The 14,508-nt window shown below is 47.8% G+C and overlaps 5 non-coding genes and 2 pseudogenes across 5 annotated transcripts; all 7 read left to right on the top strand.

Annotated features, from left to right (window-relative positions):
• The first annotated feature begins 1,101 nt into the window (after positions 1-1,101).
• Positions 1,102-1,292, top strand: LOC130309195 (U2 spliceosomal RNA). Its single transcript, XR_008857894.1, has one exon. It is a non-coding gene; the product is annotated as a U2 spliceosomal RNA (small nuclear RNA).
• A 2,107-nt stretch (positions 1,293-3,399) lies between these two features.
• On the top strand, positions 3,400-3,590 carry LOC130309194 (U2 spliceosomal RNA). The gene has a single exon (XR_008857893.1). It is a non-coding gene; the product is annotated as a U2 spliceosomal RNA (small nuclear RNA).
• Positions 3,591-5,687: 2,097 nt separating this feature from the next.
• On the top strand, positions 5,688-5,875 carry LOC130309222 (U2 spliceosomal RNA). Its single transcript, XR_008857919.1, has one exon. It is a non-coding gene; the product is annotated as a U2 spliceosomal RNA (small nuclear RNA).
• Positions 5,876-6,568: 693 nt separating this feature from the next.
• Positions 6,569-6,747, top strand: LOC130309221 (U2 spliceosomal RNA; annotated as a pseudogene).
• A 2,104-nt stretch (positions 6,748-8,851) lies between these two features.
• LOC130309192 (U2 spliceosomal RNA) lies at positions 8,852-9,042 on the top strand. The gene has a single exon (XR_008857892.1). It is a non-coding gene; the product is annotated as a U2 spliceosomal RNA (small nuclear RNA).
• A 2,073-nt stretch (positions 9,043-11,115) lies between these two features.
• LOC130309223 (U2 spliceosomal RNA) lies at positions 11,116-11,333 on the top strand (annotated as a pseudogene).
• A 2,794-nt stretch (positions 11,334-14,127) lies between these two features.
• On the top strand, positions 14,128-14,317 carry LOC130309218 (U2 spliceosomal RNA). Its single transcript, XR_008857917.1, has one exon. It is a non-coding gene; the product is annotated as a U2 spliceosomal RNA (small nuclear RNA).
• Positions 14,318-14,508: the final 191 nt, after the last annotated feature.

Below are 14,508 nucleotides of genomic sequence, written 5' to 3'. Positions count from 1 at the left end.
ATTGAATAAGCATTGCTGCACTGATGGGGTATGCATTAGACGAAAAAAAAGAAGAAAAAGAAGAATAATACGCCCAGAAAAGAGGCGAAAAGGAGAAAAACGTAAAAAAACGTGAAAAAAAAGTAAGAGGAAGAGAAGGGAAAAAAAGGTGGAAATGGGTTTAAAAGTGATTTCGGCGGAGAAATATATATATATATATATATATATATATATATATATATAGATATACGCGCACACACACACATATATATAAACGTATTCTCCGTTGAGATATTGCAGCCGCTGCTGTGTCCAGGCCCAGGAGCCTTAGCACTGTGCTGTGATGTCACTCAATACCACTGACATCACTAGGTGTAAACAACATCTCTCCTTTGCTGTGTATGTGACTATGGAGCTGTTTGGTGATGTCGTCTATTATGGCCTTCATAGAAGCAACAGGAGATTGTTGCATCCATCTAGAACCCTCAGAACTACAGTGCTATGATGTCACTCACTTCCACAGGCCTTGCAGAGTGTAAACAACAACAACCCAGCTTTGTTGTGTATGTAACCATAGGGATTTGTGATGTCACCTAGAACCTTCACAGCAGCGACAGCTTTATGAGGAGCATCAGCACTGCTCTGCCTGAGCAGAACCATCACCGCCATAGGTTGTCAAATAACCCGGGTTTAACCCACACAGGTAAGTCCAATGGGGTGCAGGCATGTCCTCTATGCTTACAGCTTCCCGTGGGTGTTGGTTTGATACCGTTTGGGGACAGCCAAGGAGGCATCTGCAGGCAACAAAGGTAGGTGTGTGCTTGTGTGTGTGTTTCCTATGCAGATCCTAAGCCCAGTGTCACATGCAAGTAGGAGGAGTAAGAAGGGTTCCTGGCAAATCCGGGTTATGGATTGCATTTAAAAAGGCCCCGTGGGAGTGCAATGGGCCCCTGTCTTGCTGCTTAGCAATAATGGTATGGGTTTAGGTTCTGCTGTGTGTACTGGTGGTTGACTGCCCCCCAGCCCAGAGTGTGCATGGAAAATTGTCTGGCAGCCTCCCTGACAGCAAGCAGTGATAGTGCCCATGAAGGGCACCTTGTTGGGCCCGCCCCTTTCACGGTTATCGCTTCTCGGCCTTTTGGCTAAGATCAAGTGTAGTATCTGTTCTTATCAGTTTAATATCTGATACGTCCCCTATCTGGGGACCATATATTAAATGGATTTTTGAGAACGGGGGCCGATTTCGAAGCTTGCTTCCGTCGCCCTATGCATTGACCCGATATGGCAGTATCTTCGGGTACAGTGCACCACCCCCTTACAGGGTTAAAAAGAAAGATTCCTACTTTCATTGCTACCTGCTTGCTGGCTAGCCAGCTAGCCAGCCCTGTGGGCCTTGCTGCTGCTGCAGCCAAAAAACAAAAGGTGGTGCTGCTGCTGCTTCTGCTGCTTCTGCTTCTGCTTGTGTCTGGCCGCTGTTGGAGCGTCCAGGCACAGGACTTCTGCTGCTGCTGACTAAATGGCCTCCTTAATTGGATCATTTGAGTAGCCAGCACACCTGTGCAGGTAGGGCATGACATGATAGGCAGCTGCCTTGATAGCGGGTGGGTGCTGAATGTTCCTAATTGACAAAATAAGATTAATGCTTATGAAGAAATATAAAATCTCATCCCTTCCCCAATATCGCGCCACACCCCTACCCCTTAATTCCCTGGTTGAACTTGATGGACATATGTCTTTTTTCGACCGTACTAACTATGTAACTATGTAACATAACATGGGGGGGGGGGGGGGGGGTCTCCTGGCTGTTCACACAGGTGTGTCATTGCTGTACATTGACCATGCATTGCTTCTGTGGTATTGCAAAGGCAAAGACAAATGCTTCCAGCCATCCATTGCACTAATGGATTGGTCATCAGCTGGCTGTCTATGTCCCGCATCAATATAGACCAAAGTACAGAGGGTTAGGCTATGCTATTGTGCACCTACCTGATGCATCAGAAGGTGCGAGGCCCTTGCTAAATTCTGTGCACAGACTTTGAGATCTATACTTTAGACTGTATCTAAACCTGCTCCAACATGGACTGACATTCTGGCCTACTTTCAGCCGATGCGACTTGTCTGTCGCTGAACAGTCGCTTTTTATGTATTCAGCACCTATGTATAATGTTGTAAAAATGCTCTAGAAGCTAAAGTCGCAGAAATGTCACACATATTTGGCCTGCAACCTTCTGTGCGACAAATTCAGACAGGAAAAATCAGTATAAATCCTTAGAAAATTATCCCCCAGTGTCTCCATCTGCTGGCGGTATTGAATAAGCATTGCTGCACTGATGGGGTATGCATTAGACGAAAAAAAAGAAGAAAAAGAAGAATAATACGCCCAGAAAAGAGGCGAAAAGGAGAAAAACGTAAAAAAACGTGAAAAAAAAGTAAGAGGAAGAGAAGGGAAAAAAAGGTGGAAATGGGTTTAAAAGTGATTTCGGCGGAGAAATATATATATATATATATATATATATATATATATATATATATATATATATATATATACGCGCACACACACACATATATATAAACGTATTCTCCGTTGAGATATTGCAGCCGCTGCTGTGTCCAGGCCCAGGAGCCTTAGCACTGTGCTGTGATGTCACTCAATACCACTGACATCACTAGGTGTAAACAACATCTCTCCTTTGCTGTGTATGTGACTATGGAGCTGTTTGGTGATGTCGTCTATTATGGCCTTCATAGAAGCAACAGGAGATTGTTGCATCCATCTAGAACCCTCAGAACTACAGTGCTATGATGTCACTCACTTCCACAGGCCTTGCAGAGTGTAAACAACAACAACCCAGCTTTGTTGTGTATGTAACCATAGGGATTTGTGATGTCACCTAGAACCTTCACAGCAGCGACAGCTTTATGAGGAGCATCAGCACTGCTCTGCCTGAGCAGAACCATCACCGCCATAGGTTGTCAAATAACCCGGGTTTAACCCACACAGGTAAGTCCAATGGGGTGCAGGCATGTCCTCTATGCTTACAGCTTCCCGTGGGTGTTGGTTTGATACCGTTTGGGGACAGCCAAGGAGGCATCTGCAGGCAACAAAGGTAGGTGTGTGCTTGTGTGTGTGTTTCCTATGCAGATCCTAAGCCCAGTGTCACATGCAAGTAGGAGGAGTAAGAAGGGTTCCTGGCAAATCCGGGTTATGGATTGCATTTAAAAAGGCCCCGTGGGAGTGCAATGGGCCCCTGTCTTGCTGCTTAGCAATAATGGTATGGGTTTAGGTTCTGCTGTGTGTACTGGTGGTTGACTGCCCCCCAGCCCAGAGTGTGCATGGAAAATTGTCTGGCAGCCTCCCTGACAGCAAGCAGTGATAGTGCCCATGAAGGGCACCTTGTTGGGCCCGCCCCTTTCACGGTTATCGCTTCTCGGCCTTTTGGCTAAGATCAAGTGTAGTATCTGTTCTTATCAGTTTAATATCTGATACGTCCCCTATCTGGGGACCATATATTAAATGGATTTTTGAGAACGGGGGCCGATTTCGAAGCTTGCTTCCGTCGCCCTATGCATTGACCCGATATGGCAGTATCTTCGGGTACAGTGCACCACCCCCTTACAGGGTTAAAAAGAAAGATTCCTACTTTCATTGCTACCTGCTTGCTGGCTAGCCAGCTAGCCAGCCCTGTTGGCCTTGCTGCTGCTGCAGCCAAAAAACAAAAGGTGGTGCTGCTGCTGCTTCTGCTGCTTCTGCTTCTGCTTGTGTCTGGCCGCTGTTGGAGCGTCCAGGCACAGGACTTCTGCTGCTGCTGACTAAATGGCCTCCTTAATTGGATCATTTGAGTAGCCAGCACACCTGTGCAGGTAGGGCATGACATGATAGGCAGCTGCCTTGATAGCGGGTGGGTGCTGAATGTTCCTAATTGACAAAATAAGATTAATGCTTATGAAGAAATATAAAATCTCATCCCTTCCCCAATATCGCGCCACACCCCTACCCCTTAATTCCCTGGTTGAACTTGATGGACATATGTCTTTTTTCGACCGTACTAACTATGTAACTATGTAACATAACATGGGGGGGGGGGGGTCTCCTGGCTGTTCACACAGGTGTGTCATTGCTGTACATTGACCATGCATTGCTTCTGTGGTATTGCAAAGGCAAAGACAAATGCTTCCAGCCATCCATTGCACTAATGGATTGGTCATCAGCTGGCTGTCTATGTCCCGCATCAATATAGACCAAAGTACAGAGGGTTAGGCTATGCTATTGTGCACCTACCTGATGCATCAGAAGGTGCGAGGCCCTTGCTAAATTCTGTGCACAGACTTTGAGATCTATACTTTAGACTGTATCTAAACCTGCTCCAACATGGACTGACATTCTGGCCTACTTTCAGCCGATGCGACTTGTCTGTCGCTGAACAGTCGCTTTTTATGTATTCAGCACCTATGTATAATGTTGTAAAAATGCTCTAGAAGCTAAAGTCGCAGAAATGTCACACATATTTGGCCTGCAACTTTCTGTGCGACAAATTCAGACAGGAAAAATCAGTATAAATCCTTAGAAAATTATCCCCCAGTGTCTCCATCTGCTGGCGGTATTGAATAAGCATTGCTGCACTGATGGGGTATGCATTAGACGAAAAAAAAGAAGAAAAAGAAGAATAATACGCCCAGAAAAGAGGCGAAAAGGAGAAAAACGTAAAAAAACGTGAAAAAAAAGTAAGAGGAAGAGAAGGGGAAAAAAAGGTGGAAATGGGTTTAAAAGTGATTTCGGCGGAGAAATATATATATATATATATATATATATATATATATATATATATATATATATACGCGCACACACACACATATATATAAACGTATTCTCCGTTGAGATATTGCAGCCGCTGCTGTGTCCAGGCCCAGGAGCCTTAGCACTGTGCTGTGATGTCACTCAATACCACTGACATCACTAGGTGTAAACAACATCTCTCCTTTGCTGTGTATGTGACTATGGAGCTGTTTGGTGATGTCGTCTATTATGGCCTTCATAGAAGCAACAGGAGATTGTTGCATCCATCTAGAACCCTCAGAACTACAGTGCTATGATGTCACTCACTTCCACAGGCCTTGCAGAGTGTAAACAACAACAACCCAGCTTTGTTGTGTATGTAACCATAGGGATTTGTGATGTCACCTAGAACCTTCACAGCAGCGACAGCTTTATGAGGAGCATCAGCACTGCTCTGCCTGAGCAGAACCATCACCGCCATAGGTTGTCAAATAACCCGGGTTTAACCCACACAGGTAAGTCCAATGGGGTGCAGGCATGTCCTCTATGCTTACAGCTTCCCGTGGGTGTTGGTTTGATACCGTTTGGGGACAGCCAAGGAGGCATCTGCAGGCAACAAAGGTAGGTGTGTGCTTGTGTGTGTGTTTCCTATGCAGATCCTAAGCCCAGTGTCACATGCAAGTAGGAGGAGTAAGAAGGGTTCCTGGCAAATCCGGGTTATGGATTGCATTTAAAAAGGCCCCGTGGGAGTGCAATGGGCCCCTGTCTTGCTGCTTAGCAATAATGGTATGGGTTTAGGTTCTGCTGTGTGTACTGGTGGTTGACTGCCCCCCAGCCCAGAGTGTGCATGGAAAATTGTCTGGCAGCCTCCCTGACAGCAAGCAGTGATAGTGCCCATGAAGGGCACCTTGTTGGGCCCGCCCCTTTCACGGTTATCGCTTCTCGGCCTTTTGGCTAAGATCAAGTGTAGTATCTGTTCTTATCAGTTTTTCATGCCGGTGGACAGTAACGCCGGTATGGGGCTGGTGGGGATGGGTGCTGCATGGAGGATGCAGGTGTACCAGGGCTTTCCGGGGCTGGTTCTGAGGAATCAGCTCGACGGCTGCCCCGATGTGACCTGTTCCCTCCGGGTCTCGCCATGAGGCTGAGAGGGTCTAGAGCCGAGGTACTTTTGTGCCTCGGGGAGTGTGACCCCGAGGTGCCGAAACTCACTGGGAGGATAGGCTCACTGAGTTGAAGCACGGGCACCATAATCTCTTCACCTTGTGGCACTCACCTCTTGATTCCCGGCCTTCTGGCTAGGATCAGAGAAATTTTTATAGATCCGGCCGGATGTCCGGGCAGTATATCTGCACACATTCACTTATTTATTTCTTTTTTGTCTCACTGTGTCACTTTTTGCGTGTTGTGTGTTCACAGGATTGGTCAGGATGCGGTAGCCCTTCTGGGTGTCCCTCCTGGCGGTCTAGGGGAGGTGTGTGTGGCCATTAGGTTCCGCACCTCCCTGCAAACACCCCGGGTACTCCTGCTTTGGCAGGGTACCTACCGTAATCGGCTCTGCGGGCAGATACCTTGGCTAACGCCAAGGGGGATGCCGGGAGCATTTGTGGTCCCCTAGTAGCTTCGGCGAAAAGGGACATCGAACCTGGAACCTCGCAGGTACCTTTTGGTCCGGAGGCGAAGGGTAAGGTTTGTTGGGGGGGCCTCTCTCCTATCGGAGAAGGGCTTGCGATAGACCGCATCCTTTGTGCACGTTTTTTTAGTGTAACACGTTTGCACTTTTTCTTGCACTTTGGGTGAATCGAAAGCACGTTCCTCGGCTTTAGATAAAAAAAAAAAAATCTGTTCTTATCAGTTTAATATCTGATACGTCCCCTATCTGGGGACCATATATTAAATGGATTTTTGAGAACGGGGGCCGATTTCGAAGCTTGCTTCCGTCGCCCTATGCATTGACCCGATATGGCAGTATCTTCGGGTACAGTGCACCACCCCCTTACAGGGTTAAAAAGAAAGATTCCTACTTTCATTGCTACCTGCTTGCTGGCTAGCCAGCTAGCCAGCCCTGTGGGCCTTGCTGCTGCTGCAGCCAAAAAACAAAAGGTGGTGCTGCTGCTGCTTCTGCTGCTTCTGCTTCTGCTTGTGTCTGGCCGCTGTTGGAGCGTCCAGGCACAGGACTTCTGCTGCTGCTGACTAAATGGCCTCCTTAATTGGATCATTTGAGTAGCCAGCACACCTGTGCAGGTAGGGCATGACATGATAGGCAGCTGCCTTGATAGCGGGTGGGTGCTGAATGTTCCTAATTGACAAAATAAGATTAATGCTTATGAAGAAATATAAAATCTCATCCCTTCCCCAATATCGCGCCACACCCCTACCCCTTAATTCCCTGGTTGAACTTGATGGACATATGTCTTTTTTCGACCGTACTAACTATGTAACTATGTAACATAACATGGGGGGGGGGGGGGGTCTCCTGGCTGTTCACACAGGTGTGTCATTGCTGTACATTGACCATGCATTGCTTCTGTGGTATTGCAAAGGCAAAGACAAATGCTTCCAGCCATCCATTGCACTAATGGATTGGTCATCAGCTGGCTGTCTATGTCCCGCATCAATATAGACCAAAGTACAGAGGGTTAGGCTATGCTATTGTGCACCTACCTGATGCATCAGAAGGTGCGAGGCCCTTGCTAAATTCTGTGCACAGACTTTGAGATCTATACTTTAGACTGTATCTAAACCTGCTCCAACATGGACTGACATTCTGGCCTACTTTCAGCCGATGCGACTTGTCTGTCGCTGAACAGTCGCTTTTTATGTATTCAGCACCTATGTATAATGTTGTAAAAATGCTCTAGAAGCTAAAGTCGCAGAAATGTCACACATATTTGGCCTGCAACTTTCTGTGCGACAAATTCAGACAGGAAAAATCAGTATAAATCCTTAGAAAATTATCCCCCAGTGTCTCCATCTGCTGGCGGTATTGAATAAGCATTGCTGCACTGATGGGGTATGCATTAGACGAAAAAAAAGAAGAAAAAGAAGAATAATACGCCCAGAAAAGAGGCGAAAAGGAGAAAAACGTAAAAAAACGTGAAAAAAAAGTAAGAGGAAGAGAAGGGAAAAAAAGGTGGAAATGGGTTTAAAAGTGATTTCGGCGGAGAAATATATATATATATATATATATATATATATATATATATATATATATATATATATATACGCGCACACACACACATATATATAAACGTATTCTCCGTTGAGATATTGCAGCCGTTGCTGTGTCCAGGCCCAGGAGCCTTAGCACTGTGCTGTGATGTCACTCAATACCACTGACATCACTAGGTGTAAACAACATCTCTCCTTTGCTGTGTATGTGACTATGGAGCTGTTTGGTGATGTCGTCTATTATGGCCTTCATAGAAGCAACAGGAGATTGTTGCATCCATCTAGAACCCTCAGAACTACAGTGCTATGATGTCACTCACTTCCACAGGCCTTGCAGAGTGTAAACAACAACAACCCAGCTTTGTTGTGTATGTAACCATAGGGATTTGTGATGTCACCTAGAACCTTCACAGCAGCGACAGCTTTATGAGGAGCATCAGCACTGCTCTGCCTGAGCAGAACCATCACCGCCATAGGTTGTCAAATAACCCGGGTTTAACCCACACAGGTAAGTCCAATGGGGTGCAGGCATGTCCTCTATGCTTACAGCTTCCCGTGGGTGTTGGTTTGATACCGTTTGGGGACAGCCAAGGAGGCATCTGCAGGCAACAAAGGTAGGTGTGTGCTTGTGTGTGTGTTTCCTATGCAGATCCTAAGCCCAGTGTCACATGCAAGTAGGAGGAGTAAGAAGGGTTCCTGGCAAATCCGGGTTATGGATTGCATTTAAAAAGGCCCCGTGGGAGTGCAATGGGCCCCTGTCTTGCTGCTTAGCAATAATGGTATGGGTTTAGGTTCTGCTGTGTGTACTGGTGGTTGACTGCCCCCCAGCCCAGAGTGTGCATGGAAAATTGTCTGGCAGCCTCCCTGACAGCAAGCAGTGATAGTGCCCATGAAGGGCACCTTGTTGGGCCCGCCCCTTTCACGGTTATCGCTTCTCGGCCTTTTGGCTAAGATCAAGTGTAGTATCTGTTCTTATCAGTTTAATATCTGATACGTCCCCTATCTGGGGACCATATATTAAATGGATTTTTGAGAACGGGGGCCGATTTCGAAGCTTGCTTCCGTCGCCCTATGCATTGACCCGATATGGCAGTATCTTCGGGTACAGTGCACCACCCCCTTACAGGGTTAAAAAGAAAGATTCCTACTTTCATTGCTACCTGCTTGCTGGCTAGCCAGCTAGCCAGCCCTGTGGGCCTTGCTGCTGCTGCAGCCAAAAAACAAAAGGTGGTGCTGCTGCTGCTTCTGCTGCTTCTGCTTCTGCTTGTGTCTGGCCGCTGTTGGAGCGTCCAGGCACAGGACTTCTGCTGCTGCTGACTAAATGGCCTCCTTAATTGGATCATTTGAGTAGCCAGCACACCTGTGCAGGTAGGGCATGACATGATAGGCAGCTGCCTTGATAGCGGGTGGGTGCTGAATGTTCCTAATTGACAAAATAAGATTAATGCTTATGAAGAAATATAAAATCTCATCCCTTCCCCAATATCGCGCCACACCCCTACCCCTTAATTCCCTGGTTGAACTTGATGGACATATGTCTTTTTTCGACCGTACTAACTATGTAACTATGTAACATAACATGGGGGGGGTCTCCTGGCTGTTCACACAGGTGTGTCATTGCTGTACATTGACCATGCATTGCTTCTGTGGTATTGCAAAGGCAAAGACAAATGCTTCCAGCCATCCATTGCACTAATGGATTGGTCATCAGCTGGCTGTCTATGTCCCGCATCAATATGGACCAAAGTACAGAGGGTTAGGCTATGCTATTGTGCACCTACCTGATGCATCAGAAGGTGCGAGGCCCTTGCTAAATTCTGTGCACAGACTTTGAGATCTATACTTTAGACTGTATCTAAACCTGCTCCAACATGGACTGACATTCTGGCCTACTTTCAGCCGATGCGACTTGTCTGTCGCTGAACAGTCGCTTTTTATGTATTCAGCACCTATGTATAATGTTGTAAAAATGCTCTAGAAGCTAAAGTCGCAGAAATGTCACACATATTTGGCCTGCAACTTTCTGTGCGACAAATTCAGACAGGAAAAATCAGTATAAATCCTTAGAAAATTATCCCCCAGTGTCTCCATCTGCTGGCGGTATTGAATAAGCATTGCTGCACTGATGGGGTATGCATTAGACGAAAAAAAAGAAGAAAAAGAAGAATAATACGCCCAGAAAAGAGGCGAAAAGGAGAAAAACGTAAAAAAACGTGAAAAAAAAGTAAGAGGAAGAGAAGGGAAAAAAAGGTGGAAATGGGTTTAAAAGTGATTTCGACGGAGAAATATATATATATATATATATATATATATATATACGCGCACACACACACATATATATAAACGTATTCTCCGTTGAGATATTGCAGCCGCTGCTGTGTCCAGGCCCAGGAGCCTTAGCACTGTGCTGTGATGTCACTCAATACCACTGACATCACTAGGTGTAAACAACATCTCTCCTTTGCTGTGTATGTGACTATGGAGCTGTTTGGTGATGTCGTCTATTATGGCCTTCATAGAAGCAACAGGAGATTGTTGCATCCATCTAGAACCCTCAGAACTACAGTGCTATGATGTCACTCACTTCCACAGGCCTTGCAGAGTGTAAACAACAACAACCCAGCTTTGTTGTGTATGTAACCATAGGGATTTGTGATGTCACCTAGAACCTTCACAGCAGCGACAGCTTTATGAGGAGCATCAGCACTGCTCTGCCTGAGCAGAACCATCACCGCCATAGGTTGTCAAATAACCCGGGTTTAACCCACACAGGTAAGTCCAATGGGGTGCAGGCATGTCCTCTATGCTTACAGCTTCCCATGGGTGTTGGTTTGATACCGTTTGGGGAAAGCCAAGGAGGCATCTGCAGGCAACAAAGGTAGGTGTGTGCTTGTGTGTGTGTTTCCTATGCAGATCCTAAGCCCAGTGTCACATGCAAGTAGGAGGAGTAAGAAGGGTTCCTGGCAAATCCGGGTTATGGATTGCATTTAAAAAGGCCCCGTGGGAGTGCAATGGGCCCCTGTCTTGCTGCTTAGCAATAATGGTATGGGTTTAGGTTCTGCTGTGTGTACTGGTGGTTGACTGCCCCCCAGCCCAGAGTGTGCATGGAAAATTGTCTGGCAGCCTCCCTGACAGCAAGCAGTGATAGTGCCCATGAAGGGCACCTTGTTGGGCCCGCCCCTTTCACGGTTATCGCTTCTCGGCCTTTTGGCTAAGATCAAGTGTAGTATCTGCATTTGGTCTGGTCGGAAGGTGTCTGTGGTACCCCGCTTCTCGGCCTTGGGGGATTGTCTCTCCTTACGGAGGGACTTCACCCCCTTGCTGCTATTGGGGAGCGGGCTTAGTCCACAGACAACGGGTTGCGATCCCCCTGTCTCTGGGACCTTGTGTCTCAGAAGGCATTTTCGGTACGTTGAGCGTTACCTGTAGCTTCGGAAGCACCTAGGGTACCCCCGACCTCTGCCTTGGGTAAGGGTTCCGCTTTTATAGCGGGATTCCGAGCCCCTGCTGCTATTGGGGAAGGGGCTTAGTCCCTGGGTGTGGAAGATGCCGTTCTCCTGGGCTTTCCCCTCTGGGGAAATGTCGATGCGAAATACCATCCGCATAGAGGTGTCGGAGAGCCATCGTCAGTTGAAGAACCTCCGCTTCATTGCGGAGGTGATTCTTCTTGACTACTTCCGCCTCAATAGGGAGGACATCCTGTGTCTAAATGACCAGGAAAGCCGTGGCCTGTATACCGTCACCTTCACGGCCACGGCGTGTTGCGATAACATCTATGCAACCTTGTCTGGTGCGGACCAGAGGGACGATCGACTCGACGGTCTTTCGTTCCAGTTCCTCTATGGTGAGGAACATGTACCGTTGGTGGTGGCTATGCACAGCCCTCATGTGACCACGGAGGATATAGCCACTTTTCTTCGACGATACTGCGAAGAGGTGCGATTCGCAAACAAAATCTTGAACTCCGTGCGGTTCTGGAACGGCAAGAGGAAGTTCTGGGTCAAGCTCCGTAAGGATCCCGGTGGTATTGGGGGTCTTTGCCATCCGCCCCCAAATTTTGCCATCGGGAGAGTTCGGGGCTTCCTGTTCTATCCTCAAATGCCTATGTATTGCCGAAATTGCTTGAGGTTTGGCCACACCCAGGAGACCTGCGGCGCGGAGCGTGTGATTCGCTGCAATAGGTGTGGCCAAGAAGGTCACATAGCCTCAAGATGTAGCCATACGATAAGGTGCAACCTCTGCGGAGAGGAAAATCACAATTTTAATTCCTGTCCCCATAAAGCAAAAACTACGATGGGTGGGTCAAGGCTGGGCCCACCCAAAGAGGGGACAGGACAAAAGACGTCCTTTTTTAAGATGCCCAAACCCCAGATGGCAGGTACTGATGGGTCCAGGCCCAAGACCTCTGGTGCTCCATCGGGGGGCCCACCGGTGGTAGTGCTAGGGGGAGGCCATGGGGATTCCACGAAGCCCGGGCGGGTGATCGAGTTTACTGCCCGGGAAATTGAAAGACGTCGATCGACTTCCTACCTGGCTCAAGAGCCCGCCAAAACTTCTGAAGGGGGCTCACCTGTGGCGGGTGGCAGCCGACGGGCCTCGGTGGGGGCAGAGGTGGACCCAAAATTGCAACATAAGCCAGGTACTGGCTTGGCCCAGGGTCGCCCTGCTCCGGACGAAGAGGCCCCGGTGAAAGCCCGCCGGAAGGGGAGCCAGGTGGCCAGGTCTGAGCCCGGTCCTGTTACTCCGCCTATACAGGACAGGGCCAAGAAGACAAGTGGCGCCAAACCAGGGTTTGCTGCCCCGCCAGCAGTGGACCCGGTGGGTAAAACTGGCCATCGTCGATCGATGGGGAAGTTGGAGCAACAGTCCTCAGCAACGCTTGCTGGGGAACAAGCGATGAAAACTTCCCAAGGTAGCGGCAAAGGTTCCGGAAAAGAGGCCTCACAGGCCCCTGTGCAGCAGTTCCAGTCGTCAAAAGATGAAAGAAGACGCAGATCCATCAGCCGGGGGCCAGAGATTACATCGAGTGAGAGCAACACAGAGGATATGGACAGCAGTGTGACATTTAAAAGACAAAGAGAAGAAGAAGAGGAAGACATTCAAAGGAAAGCGGCGTGCCGTAGTTCGGACGAGAGCGAGCTCAGGGTCGGGGCATCATCGATCTCAAGCTCCGACCCTCAGAACATCAAGGAGCTGATGACCCCGCAGGCGGGGGATGACGGTACGCAGCTTATTATTGACTTTGATTCTCCAAGCACGGACTCTCCATAAACTATGCCTATCCCTGTAAAAATTGCCTCACTCAATGTGAGGTCCTTAAAGAGCCCTGATCGCAGGGCTGCTTTATTTTCTTATCTAGAGACATGTGACTTTGACCTTTGCCTGCTACAAGAATGTGGAATCCCTAGTAAAATGGACTATAAAGACTTAAAAGAAGACTGGAAGCTGGGCCCATCCATATGGTCCGGTGCAAATGACTGTCGTTCTGTGGGTGTTGGGCTGCTCTGCCGAGGCCAGTCCTTTTCTATTCATACAGTAACTGAGATTGTGCCTGGCAGAGCTCTTTTAATTCATCTATATTTTAATGGACTTTTAATTCGTGTTTTAAATGTGTATGCCCCTCCTGATAAACAGGAGCGGGCAGAACTATTTGAAATTTTACCACTGTTTTGTGTTGGGTCTTCCCCCCTGCTGGTGGGAGGTGATTTTAACTGCATACGTGATGGGGAACACCGGCAGGGTGGGGATATTAATCGTAAAGACCGCACTTCTTACCTGCTTAAAAATTTTATTGATGATTTTAATTTGAAAGATTGCTGGAAGGATCTCTTGCCGGAGGACCCGGGCGCCACATGGTCCAATGGAAGAGTGAGCTCCAGAATCAATTTTATTTTTTCCTCTAGAGCTTTTAAACCCCTGAAATGCACGCTCGAGCAGAATATCTTCTCTGATCATAAGCTCCTCTTGGTGGGCCTGGAGCTAGAGGGGGAGCAAAAAGCAAAAAGGGGCCTCTGGAGATTAAACACCACACTCCTAGAGGACCCTGAGATAAAAGAGGAGTTTGTGCGGACCTACCAATGCTGGCAATCACAAAGAAAACCCCACGAGCCTATGCTGCACTGGTGGGAGGGCACCAAATCTAAAATCAGATTTTTTTTTATCAAAGCAGGTAAGAAGAAGGCAAAAATGGAAAAACAGTGGTTTTATGTTCTTAACATGCGTTTAAATGTACTTTTTAAATCTGTTCTTATCAGTTTAATATCTGATACGTCCCCTATCTGGGGACCATATATTAAATGGATTTTTGAGAACGGGGGCCGATTTCGAAGCTTGCTTCCGTCGCCCTATGCATTGACCCGATATGGCAGTATCTTCGGGTACAGTGCACCACCCCCTTACAGGGTTAAAAAGAAAGATTCCTACTTTCATTGCTACCTGCTTGCTGGCTAGCCAGCTAGCCAGCCCTGTGGGCCTTGCTGCTGCTGCAGCCAAAAAACAAAAGGTGGTGCTGCTGCTGCTTCTGCTGCTTCTGCTTCTGCTTGTGTCTGGCCGCTGTTGGAGCGTCCAGGCACAGGATTTCTGCT

This window comes from Hyla sarda, unplaced genomic scaffold, assembly GCF_029499605.1.
Source record: "Hyla sarda isolate aHylSar1 unplaced genomic scaffold, aHylSar1.hap1 scaffold_1517, whole genome shotgun sequence".
Classification (NCBI taxonomy): Eukaryota; Metazoa; Chordata; class Amphibia; order Anura; family Hylidae; genus Hyla; species Hyla sarda.
The sequence above is the reverse complement of the archived record's forward strand: the minus strand, read 5'-3'. Positions and strand labels throughout refer to the sequence as shown.